The following is a 14,558-nucleotide window of genomic DNA, read 5'->3' as shown; positions in this document are numbered from 1 at the left end:
AGCGCTTCAAATAACAGGCACACACCACAAAACTGGGTGTGGACATTAGCCTTCCCTGCAACCTCAGCTGATTGTCCCAGAGTTGGGAAGGTAGAGCAGTGTGAATTAACAAAGCCCCATTCAGCCATCATTTCAGCAGACTGGGAGCCTCCCTACACAGCCCAGAAGCCCAGAACTGCCCTGGGGGAACGGCACTCACCTGTGACAGCACAGTCATCCCTCAACAGAGGACCCGGGGTGCACAGCGTGGAAGAGGGGCCCACTTGCAAGTCTCAGGAGCCATACGCCAATACCAAGGACTTGTGGGTCAGTGGCAGAGACAAACTGTGGCAGGACTGAACTGAAGGATTAGACTATTGCAGCAGCTTTAAAACTCTAGGATCACTGGGGAGATTTGATTGTTAGAGCCACCCCCCCTCCCTGACTGCCCAGAAACACGCCCCATATACAGGGCAGGCAACACCAACTACACACGCAAGCTTGGTACACCAATTGGACCCCACAAGACTCACTCCCCCACTCACCAAAAAGGCTAAGCAGGGGAGAACTAGCTTGTGGAGAACAGGTGGCTCGTGGACGCCACCTGCTGGTTAGTTAGAGAAAGTGTACTCCACGAAGCTGTAGATCTGATAAATTAGAGATAAGGACTTCAATTGGTCTACAAATCCTAAAAGAACTCTATCAAGTTCTACAGAATTGTTATGAGAATTAAATAATATACAAATGGAACACAAAAGTCCTAGATCTCAGAAACCTGGGACAACAGCAAAATAAGGTCCCACATATTTCTTATAAAAATTAGTTCCTTAAAATTAAAAAAAGCATGATCATTATTAAAATGTATATAGTACAGAAATGTATAAAAGGTAAGATAAAAGTGCCCCCTCACCTTTTGTTTCCAGTCCTCCTCCCCAGAGGTAATCATGTTAACCCTTCTTGCCTATCCTTCCAGAGGTTTTCTGTGGGTAGGTGAGGTATGTGTATGCTTCAAAAGTTACAAATTGAATTATGCTATACAGGGTTCTCTAACTCACTTTACTACATAAAATGCTGTGGAAATTTTCCCGTATCACCATATATAGAGATATCTTACTCCTTTTAATAGCTGAATAATACTTCATAGTGTGCATATATCACAGTCTAAGAAGTCCCTACAGATAAACATTGGCTTATTTCCAGATTTTTGCTATGGCAACAATGCTGCCACAAACATGTATGGATATTTATATTTAAATACATAAGACAATGTATCTGTAGGATGGATTCCTAGAAATGGAGTAACTGAGATAAAGGGTATGTGCCTTTTATATTTTGATAGATATTGCCCAGTTACCTTCCAAAAGGGTTGTACCAAGTTTTATTTCCCCTGACCAACTTATGAAAGTGCTTTCTCCCCCATGTTCATCACTGAACTACTTTTGAGATGAAAATGGTATCCCATTGTTGCTCAATGTGCATTTCTTTAATGAATAGAGAGGTTGAGCATTTTTTCATGCCTATAAACTGTTTTAATCTCTCTTTTGTCTCAGCTCTATATACTCTGTCATTTTTTAAAAACATAGGGTTGCTTTTTTTCTCTCTCTAATGATTCTAATAATTTAATGATTTTAAGAGCTCTTTTTATAAGGATATTAACATTTTGGTGCCAAAATGTAAATATTTTTCAATTTGCTATTTGTTTTAAACTTTTGGTATTTTTGCTACTCGAAATAATTAATTTTGAAAATTATCTATGTTTCTTTTAGCATATTCAGGGTACTTTTAAAAATGCTTGAATCTTTGTTATATCTGGATTTTATTTTTGAATAAGGAGTATGGTACTTATCTAATTTTATTATTTTTTTCTAAATAACTTGGTGGTAAGAATAATACCATATATTGAATACTTGAATGTTCCCTCACTATACTAATTTTTTTGTACATTTGTACAAAATTTGTCCATGTTCCTATACCATATAGCCATATGTATTGGAGAATACTTTTTGAGTCTTGGTGTTACTCCACTGATTTATCATTTTCCAACACTCACACCAAACAGTTTAAATTAATGTAGCTTTATAATTTAAAAAATATCTATGACTATTGCTCACTCGTTCTTTTTCAGAATCGCCCTGATTTATTTTCAACATGGGGTACTCCAGTTGAGGAATATTCAAGTCTTCTACATCCCTTTGATAAACTTTAACATTTTTAAATAAAGGTCCTGTGCATTTCTTATGAAGTATATTCTTGAATATTTTAAATTCATTTTCCCAGTGTAAATTAGATTTACAGGTTTTCCATCATATTTTCTATTGATTTTGTAATTGTTAAATTATTTATCACTTACTCAATTCTCTTAATTTTAAAAATGTTTTTCAATTGAGTCTCTTGGGCTTTCCAAGTGTAAATCATATCACCTATAAATAATGATCATTTTTCCTTCTCTATTTAATTTTTTTACTTCTAAATTATCTTTCTTATCAGTCTGCATTGGCAAATATTTCCTGAAAAATGTTAAATAATGGCAATGATAATGGTCTTCCCAGATTGTTTTTTCCTCTAATGGGAATATTTTTAATGGTTTATTATTAAGCATGTTAAAATAGTTTGAGATACTAACATTTTTCATGTTAAAGAATTATTACTTTTCAGCATCTATTGAAAATAAGTTTAGCCTTTTTGGCCCTTTCACATATTAATGCAGTGATTTGTAAGAAAATATTTCTTAACACTGAACTATCCTTGGATTTCTGAATAAGCCCAGCTGGTCTTGAGATATGATTACATAGTGTACTGCAAAATTCTCTTTCTAATATTTATTTTATAATTTCTGCACTGAGCCTTAAGTTAGTTAAATTGGGCCTTATGTGCTATCTTTGTCAGATATTTGTATTAAAATTTTGCTGACTTTCTAATAATTTGAAAACTTTACTTTTAAAAAAAACTTTTTACTTGGAAATACTTTCAAACGTACATACAGGATAGTTACAAAAATAATACAAACCCCATACAGAGACTTCCAACATACTCCCAGCCCCACCTTGATACCCAGATCCACCACTTTTAACATTTTGCCACATTTACCATATCATTCTGTCTATATCTATATCTATTTATCTACCTATCAATCCATTTTCTGAACACTTGGGTGTAAGTTGTATATATCATGCTCCTTGAACACAATACTGCCATGTACATTTCCTAAGAACAAGGATATTTGCTTGCATAACTACAAAGTGAAATTATCAAATTCAAGAAATTTAACATTGATGTAAAACTTGCAGTCTATATTTTAATTTTTTCATATGTCCCAAAAATGTCCCTTAGAGCCTTTTCTCCTCCCTTGATAGATCCTATCCAGGATCATGTATTGCAATTAATTGTCATTGTCTCTTTAGTTGCTCTTTTTTTTAAAAAACTGTGGGAACATATATACAACATAAACTTTCTCACCTCAACCACTTCCAAAAATACCATTGAATGGGATTAATCATATTCACAATATTGCTGTACGCTCACCACCTTCCATTGCTGAGACTTTTCCATCTTCCCAAACTGAAATCCCACAGCCATTATGCATTAACTTCCCATCCCCTCTAACCCCCACTCCTGGCAACATGTGCTCTAATTTCTGTTTCTATGAGCATGCATATTTTCCATTATTTTCTTTGTACTTGACATGTGGCTTAAATTTAACATTGCAAATCTGTAACAATCTTGTTTGTTTTGATATCAACTTAATTTCAATAGTATACATAAACTATGTTCTTGTACCTCTCTGTCTATCCACCTTTATGTAGTTCTTGTCACAAACTAGATATTTATACATTATGAGTCCAAAACCACTGACCTACCATTACATTTTATGCATTTGCCTTTTAGATCCTGTGGGAAGTAAAAAAGGGAGTTAAAAACCAAAAATATAATAGCACTGGCATTTACCCATGTTTTTAACCTCATCAGAGAACTTTGTTTCTTCATGTGGCTTCATCTTATTTACTATTGTCCTTTCCTTTCAACCTGCAAAACTCTCTTTAGTATCTCTTGTGGGGCTGGTCTACTGGTGACAAACTCCCTCAGTTTCTGTTTATCTGGGAATGCCTTAATCTTTCCCTCATTTTTGCAAAACAGTTTTGCCAAATATAGAATTCTTGGGTGGCAATTTTTTGCTTTCAGCACTTTAAATATGGCTTCCCACTGCCTTCTTGCCTCCATGGTTTCTGATGAGAAACTGGCACTTAATCTTATTGAGTCTCAATTGTATGAGACACGTTGCTTCTCTCTTGCAGCTTTCAGAATTCTCTTTATCTTTGGCATTCAATAGTTTGATTAAAATGTGGCACAGTTTTGGTCTATTTTGGTTTATTCTATTTGGAGTTCATTAAGCATGTTGGATGTATATATACATGTCTTTCATTAAATTTGGGGAATTTCACCCATTATTTATTTGAATATATTCTCTGCTTTTTTCTTTCTTTCTGTGACTTGCACAATGTGTCTTTTGTATGCTTGATGGTGTTCCATAGCTCCTCAGGCTCTGTTTACTTTTCTTCTTTCTTTCTTCTTTCTGCTCCTCAGACTGGGTGATTTCAATAGTCTTATCTTCAAGTTCACTGTTTTTTCTTCTTCTGCCAGCTCCAATCTGCTGATGAACTCCTCTCTGAAATTTTTAATTTCTGTTACTGGGGTCTTCAGCTCTGTTTGTTTCTGTTTCATGATTTCCATCTCTCTATTGATATTCTCTTTGTGTTCATCTACCATTTTTCTGATTTCCTTTGCTTTTCTCTGAGCATGTTTTCCTTTAGCTCTTTGAGCATATTTAGGGCCATTTTTAAAACATCTTTGGTATGTCCCAGGTCTATTCCTCCTCATTGAAGTTTTCTTCTCCTTTACTGGAGCCATCACTTCCTGTTTCTTTGTATGTTTTGTAATCTTTTGTTGAAACCTGGGCATTTTGATAGTTTAATGTGTTATCAGTGGAATTCAGACTCCAAGATTGCAGTTCCTTAAGCTTGTATCCAGCTAGTGTCATGACAGAGCTTTCCTTGATTATCAGAAGCTAACAAAAAATTTTTAATAGATGAAGAAGAAGGGGGGGGGGGAGAAAACAACTTGCCAGTGTTTGCAGATTGACCTGTGTGAGTCCTCCTCTCCTTCAAGGTTTAGCCACCAGTAAGTTTAGATAACAGTTCCAGGCCAAAGCATGGGGGCTTCTCTGGTCCTTTCTGGGCATGTATCTTGTCTTGCACAGTTTCCCAGGTGCTGCACTCTATGTCCTACAGCCAGCAATCCCTTGTCCCAGGCAGGAAACTTGCTTGCTCTCCCACAGTGTTCTGTAGGAGAGCTCTGTAAGCTGCCTTCTACATACAGGGCAGGTTCTGAGACAGTAAGTCCCTTGGGCCATCACAGATTGTACAAGACATACACAGTATGTGCATGAGAGTTACTCCGCTCCTTCTGGAACCAGGACCAGGGATCCATAGTGGGAGCACTAACCAGCTCCCTGCCCAGCCGAAGATCCTACCACTTTTCTTGAGTTGGTGCTTGCCCTGTTACTGCAGTCCTTTAACTGTTTTCTGGAGGTTTGATAAATATGTTTCTGCCAGTTCTTCCTGGTGGTTCTAAGCTTTGGGGATGGGGGGGCCTGCCATCTTGAATGGGGTGGGACCCTCAAAACTCTACTTCTTACTCTAAACTCTGGAATGGTTTAAAAAGCACTGTGTTGGGAGGAGGATCTAAGATGGTGGCATAGAGAGGAGTGGAAGCTAAGTAGCCCCCTGGAACAACTGAAAAAGCCAGAAACAACTAGTAAATAATCAGGAATAACTGCAGGGGGATAGACATGACCATCCACTCATCATACACCAACCTGAATTGGGAGGAATGCCTGAGATCACAGCATAAAATCTGTAAGAACTGCAGATCCAAATCAGGAGACCCTTCTCCCACAGCCCGAGTTACAAAGCCTCATGGTGCCAGAGAGAAGCTTTCTCCCAGCATGCAAATATAGCTCAGCTGAGCTCCAATGGGGGTTTTAATTAGCGAGTGTGAACTGCTCACTATGAGGTATGAATCCTCAACAAGTAGACAGAGGCTTTGGGAGACGACTAACCTTGGAAAGCCGGAGGGTCACCTTGGACTAGCTCTGTTCCTTTTTCGACTCAGTGGAGAAAGCCTCAGCCATATTCAGTTCCCAGTTCTGTGACTCAGACAGGGGTGTGGCACAGGCAGAGAGAGACCATTGAAATGATAATGACCTCCCCCTAGGGCGTCTATCTTCTCTAAGAGGAAAGGGGTGGGGCCCAGCTCTACTACCTGCCTTTCATTCAGAACTTACAGCAGTCAAGAATTATAGGCTAATCTTTGCATTAGGCAGAGAACGCCCCTGCACCGCCTGGCGGACCGGGGCTTCCCTTGAGGGATGACGTGCACTAGTGACGTAGCACAGCCTTCCCTCAGCAGAGGTCCTGGAAGATCACAGCTGAGAAGGGGGGCCCGCTTGGAAAACCCAGGGACGCTACATCAATGCTGGTGGTTTGTGGGTCAGCAACAGAGAAAATCTGGGGCAAAACTGAAATGAAGGCTTAGATTCTTGCAACAGCCTTGAATCTCTGGGAACACCTGGGAGGTTTGAATATTAAAGCTACCCTGCCTCCCTGACCACCCAGACACATGCACCATGTTCATGGCGGACAGCTCCAACAACAAACTCAAACTAAGTTCACCAACTGAACCCCACAAAAATCATTTCCCCACACACCACAGAGACAGAGTTGGGGAGAACTGACTTGAGGGTATAGGTGAGTCGCAGACACCATCTGCTAGTTAGTGGAGAAAGTGTACGCCACCAACTTGTATTTCTGAAAAATTAGATTGGTATTTTTTTTTTTTTTTACAACTTGAAAGAACCCTATCCAGCAAAGCAAATGCCAAGAGGCCAAAAACAACATAAAATCTTAATGCATATGATAAAACCAGATGATATGGAGAACCCAATCCCAAACACCCAAATCAAAATATCAGAAGAGACACATACTTGGCACAATTAATCAAACAATCACAATCGAGGAATGAAAACATGGCACAGGATATAAAAGACATGAAGAAGACCAAGGAACAGGATAAAAGGGACATAAAGAAGACCCTAGAGGAGCATAAAGAAGAAATTGCAAGAGTAAATAAAAAAATAGAAGATCTTATGGAAATAAAAGAAATTGTTGGCCAAATTAAAAAGACTCTGGATACTCCTAATACAAGATTAGAGGAAGCTGAACAATGGCTCAGTGTCCTAGAGGTCCACAGAACAGAAAAGGAAAGAACAAAAGAAAGAATGGAGAAAAAAATCGAAAAGGATCTCAGGGATACGATAGATTAAAAAAAAGTCCAAATTTAAGACTCATTGGTATCCCAGAAGGGGAAGAGAAGGGTAAAGGTCTAGAAAGAGTGTTCAAAGAAATTGTTGGGGGAGGCTTCCCAAACCTTCTATGCAATATAAATACACAGAGCATGAATGCCCATCGAACTCCAGGTAGAATAAATCCAAATGGACCCACTCCAACACATATTCTGATCAGACTCTCAGATGCTGAGGAGAGGCAGCAAGTTCTGAAAGCAGCAAGAGAAAAGCAATTCACCACATACAAAGGAAACAACATAAGACTAAGTTGTGACTGCTCAGCGGCCACCATGGAGGCAAGAAGACAGTGGCATGACATATTTAAAACTCAGAGAGAGAAAAATTTCCAGCCAAGAATACTTTACCCAGCAAAACTCTCCTTCAAATTTGAGGGAGAGCTTAAATTTTTTACAGACAAACAAATACTGAGAGAGTCTGCCAATAAAAGACCTGCCCTACTTCAGATACTAAAGGGAGCCCTACCAACAGAGAAACAAAGAAAGGAGAAAGAGATATAGAGAATTTTAACAGACATACGTAGAATCTCACATCCCAAATCACCAGGACACTCATCTTTCTCTAGTGATCACAGATCTTTCTCAAGAATGGACCATATGCTGGGACATAAAACAAGCCTCAATAAATTAAAGCAAACAAACAAACAATCAAACATATTCAAAGCACAATCTCTGACCACAATGAAATACAAATAGAAGTCAATAATTTTTGATTTGTAACTCCACTATTTACTTCCTACATGATACAAAATACACACTCTAATGACAAATCAATGGTTTTGAACTCAATGTAAAATATGTAACTTTTGACAAGAACTATATAAAGGTGGGGGAATGGAGGAGTATAGGTACATAGTTTATGTGTCCTATTGAAATTAAGTTGGTATCAAAGAAAAACAAGTTTGTTATGAATTTAAAAGTTTAATTTTAAGCCCCACAGTAAACACAAAGAGATGAAAAGTAGAGTATGGGTTAAGAGAAATGGGGGAAGGGGTAATGGGGAGTTAAGGAATGAGTGTAGGGTTGCTGTCTGAGGTGAAGGGAAATTTCTAGTAATGGATGGTGGGAAGGTGATAGCATTACAACATTCTAAATGTGATTAATCCCACTAATGGAATGCTAGGGAGGGGATGGAATGGGAAGATTTAGGCTGTATATATGTTTCCACAATTGAGGAAAAAAAAAAGGACAGTCTAAATAGATGACAATTGAATGCTGAGGATGATCCTGAATGGGATCTGAGGATGGAGGACAGGAAGCTCAAAGGAACACAGTTGAGACATAAGGAAAAGGACATACAGAATGTAAGCTTTGTATCATTGTTGAATCTCTTGTACTTCTTAGCTGCACTTAATGGGATTGCATAAAAGAATGTTCTTGTTCATGGGAATTATATATGTGAATTATAGTGTTTGTTCAAGGATGTGTGCAGCTAGCTCTCATATGTTCAGAAGACAGAGCAATAGATGATGGATGATAGATAGGAAGAGAGGGAGGGAGGGAGGGAGAGAGGGGAAGACATAGTGGTGTGACAACATGTTAAAGTTAGTGGATAGGGGTATCAGGGGAGGGGAGTCAGGGAATGCTGGAGTTCTGTGTATGGGGTTTGTATTGTTTTTGTAACTGTTCCTATAACTTTGAATTTATTTCAAAATAAAATTTAAAAAAAAAAAGGAAAGAACTACTGATACACAGAGCAGGAATGAATCTCAAAATAGTTTATGCTAAGTGAAAGAAGCCTGACCAAAGAGTACACTATATGATTTCATTTATATAAAACTCTATAAAATGGAAATTAATCTATAGTGTCAGTGGTTGCTTGGGAATGGGGAGGGAGGAATTAAAAATATGCACGAAGAAACTTTTTGGAGTGATGGATATATTTGCTCTCTTGATTGTGGTGATGATTTCATGGGTATACACATGTCAAAACTTATCAAATTGTATACTTTAAACACATCTGGCTTATTGTCTGTCAATTATACTTCAATAAAGCAGCTTTTAAAAAGTCACTAAAAAAAAAAAAAAGCACTGTGTTCTTTGACAACTTTCACCACTGTTTTTTTTCACATTTTCCTCTCTGGAATAATTTTGGCAGTTTCTCTTTTCCTTGAAAAGAGTCTGTTTTTTCCAGATTTTAAAGTGTGTTGACATAGATTTTTTTTTTTCCCTGAACTTTCTAATTTTAAAATTTTTATGAAAGTAGTATAACTCCATATCAGAATCTGGTAAGCTGATGCCTGAAATATGGATGTACAAATCCTAAATATTAGCAATTAGAATACAGTAGTATGGTAAAAGAATAATATATCATGATTACACAGTTTATTTTAGGAACATAAAATTCATCAGTAGAAAATAGATTAAAATAGGAAAACCATGTAATATTAATAAATGCAGAAAAGAAATGAAATTCAACTTTCATTGCTAGTCAAAGACCTATTTTAGAAACTAGGAATAGAAGGATATTTTACAATAACAGAGATTTTCAAGAACCAGGCAAATACTTCATGGTAAAATCTAAAAGTATTCCAATTAAAATTAGAAGCAATATCAGGAAAATTCCTAAGGCTCACAATCTCTTATGCACAAAGCGTAATATGAATCCCCAAATCTCTGAATAATTTGTGTTGTTTCAGATGTCTAGTAGCATAACTGTACCCATATCATTGTGAACCACTTACAGATTTTATTTTTCCCCCTTTGGATATGTTCATTTCCCTACAGATATATTAACTGTGTTTAACTATAAGTTGCTGTTCCAGATCCAGATCCATTAATTACTGCTAAAACCATTAGGTGAAAAGCTGATGTACAGGCAGAAAAGACTGAAACTCACAACACAGATGTACCTTGAAGACATCATGTTGAATTAAATAAGCCAGACATAAAAGGACAGTATTTGATGATCTCACTAATTTGAAGCAATTATAATTAGCAAACTCATAGAGTTAGAATATAGAATATAGGTTACAAGGAGATAGAATGAGGGTAAAGAATGGGGAGCTGATGCTTAATTTGTACAGAATTTCTATTTAGGTTGATTGTAAAGGTTTGGAAATAGATGGTGGTGATGGTAGTACATTCCTGTGAGTATAATTAACAGTGCTGAATTGTGTGTGAATGTGGCTGAAAGGGAAAGCTTAGGTTTGTGTATGTCATTACAAGGAAAGCTAGGGGATAAGATATTGGATTGTATAACACAGTGAACCTTGTGGATGATAACTGTGGTTAATAGTACAAATATATGAATGCTCTTTCATGAACTACAACTAATATAGGTCCCCATTATGAGATGTTAGTAAAAGGGTGATATATGGAAAAAATACACCTAATGCAAACTATGGACTAAAGTTAACAGTAATGTTTTAATATTCTTTCATCAATTATAACAAAGGTACCACACCAGTGCTAAATGTCAACAACTGGGGGAATAAGGGTGTTCTAGTTTGCTAATGCTGCAGAATGCAAAACACCAGAGATGGATAGGCTTTTATAGAACGGGGGTTTATTTCGCTACACAGTTACAGTCTTAAGGCCACAAAGCGTCCAAGGTAACACCTCAGCAATCAGGTTCCTTCACCGGAGGATGGCCAATGGTGTCCGGAAAACCTCTGCTAGCTAGGAAGAAGGGTTATGGGGTTTTCCTTTATGTAGTAATGAAAATGTTCTAAAATTGATTGTGGTGATGACTGCACAACTCTGTGACTATACTGAGTGCCACTGATAAAAATTTGGACAGATTGTATGTAGAGTGAATATATTTCAATAAAACTGCTTAAAAAAAAAATCCAGAGCAGGGTTGGGAGTGGATGGAGCAGAGATGAACTAAGATTGGTCACGGTTGTTAAGTATTAAAGCTGGGTGATGGGTACATGGGCTCATTAAGCTACTCCATTTATATATGTTTGAAATTATTCATAAATAAAAAGTTTAAAAAGAAAAAATTTGGATGTATTAGATAATTATATTCCAAATGTAAAAATAATCACATGTCAAATATGAAATCATAAAATAGAATGAATAATAGGTTACCATTTATACCAACCTAAAAGATAAAATTGAAAATGTTTGCATTATTTGATCAAAGACAAAAAAATTCTTACATATAAAAAGCTCTTACGAATTTATAAGTAAATGCTAAAATACCTAAGATAATAAAAATGGCTAAAGATATAAACAAATTTTAAAATACAAATGAAATAAACATTACAGCACTAATCATAACCATAAAAAGCTGGGAACATGAAATCATCATAGGCAACCAAAACAATTCAAAATGATAGAGAAACATGCTTACTGCTAGGGATTGTGGGTTTAGAAATGTAACATCTATATTCTCATTGTTATAGAAAAAATTAATGTATATTAATGTGTAGAAAAGGGTCTGTAAAGACTATTAGTTGTCTCTGATTGAGATCACGGATACTTAATTTTTTTTTTTCCTGTAATTAATTACTTTCTCTTTTCTGTTTTTTTAAATTTTGTATTATTATTTAATTATTTTTGTAAGAACAAAAATGTCTTCAAAATTAGTCCCAGCAATAAAACTATAAACAGATTAAATATTCCACATCATTTCCTTTACTTCTCAGGTTCTCTGAAACTCAGTTATTAGAAATCTTTAATTGAAATTATTGATCCAAATATATACACATATACTTCATTTTAAAGTTTTGACCCCCAAGTCTCCAACAAACAAGAAAACCCAAAACCCTGGGTTAAGATGGTGTAAAAGAAAGCTGAAATATTTAGTTGGAGAGAAAAGCAAAACCTTTCCAGAATTACTACTATTGGAATTACAAAGTAAATGAATGCATGCTTCAATTGTGTAATAGCAATGATTTTGTCACTAAGGCCTTAACAGTTCAATAATGCATTTAGCAAGCTTTAGAAAGACAATGCCACAAGGTCATCATTAACATTTCTGATAAGGATAACAATGGCAAATTTTTAAAATCTCACCACCTCTTCATACCATCCTCACATGCTACCTATGAAATTTTAGTCAGGAAGTCAGTTCACTTATTATAACTTTTTTTTATTTTACAGCACAACGTCCAGTTCAGCAGTTTTCAACTGCTTCAAAACCAAACAAAAACACAAAATTCCTTAGGAAAAAAATGTATTTTTCTTTTTTTATTAAAAAAAAATTAGTGTGGGTCTAAAGCAGTTGACAGAATTCTGTTCAAAAGTACTATAATAAAGGAACTTGCAATACATTTTCACCTTTAAAAAGTTTTGAACCTGAGTACAAATTTGTTATTTTTGTTCTACTCACTTTTTGAAAAACAAGTATCCAAATTTTTAAGGAAATTAAATGTGGAAGGACTGAAGAAAACGCTTGCAATAAAGAGAATAAACATAAACACTGGTGAATGCTGCGAAGGATGGGTGGACCTACATACTGATCAGAAAATTACAGAAACCAGTTGGGGGCGGGGGTGGTTTCTGACACAATATGTCCTCCAACATCAAAAATGAAGGGTTGGTTCCATAAGCTATCAAAAATAGTTTGTTTGAAGGCAGGGCAAGTGTTCCCTTGATTAATCTTGCACATATTCAAATTCTTTGCCATCAGGTATCTACTGGATTCTGCAGCTATTATAGAAATGTCCAACTAACAAAAGTTGAAACTGGGCCATAAATACTAACAAGCTTACTGATATTTCTACTACACATCTTATGTTTTCTAATAACAATTTTGCTCACAAGTTGAAATTCAAAAGGCTAACTGTGTGTTTACTTGCAATCTTATAATTATGGCATTTTCATGAAAAAAGTTGTCTAGTAACATAAATTGCTTCTGCATCAGTTCCACAAACAAGACGAGGACCTGAAACATCTAAACTATTTACTGACAGAGTCCTGCTGGGAAGCAAGCTTGTGATTTCAATCCGGTCTTTGGCAGGATCAGTGCTGAGCCAGGAACTTAATAGAGAATGGTGGACATTAGCCTGGTTACTTACGCTATGAGACAAAAAGTACTACTTCTTCCACCTTGTTGAAAGAGTGATGATTTCTCAGGTGTGTCTGTGGAGGCATCCCAATGCCAGAGGGACCCATCCTCAGAACAAGTGAACAGATGATCCGTGTTGGATGGGTGAACGTGAACTCCCCAAATTTCGGCTTCATGAGTCTTCAGAAGAGACACTGGCATAGAACCTTGTCTGACATCCCAAATGCTCACCATTCCATCCTGGTCACCAGTGGCTACAACATGCTGCTGGTTGGGATGTCTGTCAACACAGTGGAGTGGCACTCAGTCACCAGTTAGTGATAATATCTGAGAAGGCTCATTTCCTTGTTGTCTGAAATCCCATATTTTTAACTGTCCAATTGAATTTACTGTCAGAATCTCAGGAGTTTGAAGGAAGGTTGCAGCATGTAGTGTACTGCTATCTGCAGTGTCTATTGTTCTCACAGCTTCCCTGTGATCAGCTCTGAAGAGATTTATCCTACAATCTTCACCGACTGTGATGATCTCGGGGTTGTTGCACATGACCCCAGTTCATGGGGAGCTGCTATAGGAGGGACCGCCCGGCCCGGTGCGGTGGTGCACTGTTGTCCACTGCTGGTTGACTGACAGTGTCTGGTTATTCTGATGGTGAAGGAAACTAGTCACACATTCTGTTGATGAAGCCGCTACGATTCTTTCCTGGTCTAAAAATTGCAAATCCATTACATCACCATGGTATCTGATATCACACAATAACTGATGGTCTCCTCCAAAACCTCCGTTAGAGTCCAAGTTGCCAAAATCTCCAATAGACCACAGTGAAACATAATTTTCCTCATTGTCCCAAGAGCCCGTCATGAAGGTCTCCACGGTCTGCAGGCTCGGCTGCTGAGTTTTGCTGATTTTCTGAGACACAAACTTAGTGTAAATTTCCTCCATGTCTGAAGCAGGTACCTGACATAGACTTTTGCAAATATTTCTTATTGTTCTTTTCATTTCTTCTTTCTCAATGGCTATTCTTCTATTCTTATTCCTCTTCATTGTTTCTTTTGATTAGTCTAGGTTGTGATTGACCTATTTCATTGTTTATTTTATTTACTGTTCTTTTTCAAAAAAACATAGTTCATATATGCATCCATTCTACTATTTTTTAATTTTATGATTATTTCTGCTTTTACTTTTATTTTTGTTGACTCCTATATTT

At 36.7% G+C, this 14,558-nt stretch overlaps 1 pseudogene; it reads right to left on the bottom strand.

Annotated features, from left to right (window-relative positions):
• Positions 1-13,166: 13,166 nt before the first annotated feature.
• On the bottom strand, positions 13,167-14,293 carry LOC119514578 (annotated as a pseudogene).
• Positions 14,294-14,558: the final 265 nt, after the last annotated feature.

Source organism: Choloepus didactylus, chromosome 18, assembly GCF_015220235.1.
Source record: "Choloepus didactylus isolate mChoDid1 chromosome 18, mChoDid1.pri, whole genome shotgun sequence".
Taxonomy (NCBI): Eukaryota; Metazoa; Chordata; class Mammalia; order Pilosa; family Megalonychidae; genus Choloepus; species Choloepus didactylus.
The sequence above is the reverse complement of the archived record's forward strand: the minus strand, read 5'-3'. Positions and strand labels throughout refer to the sequence as shown.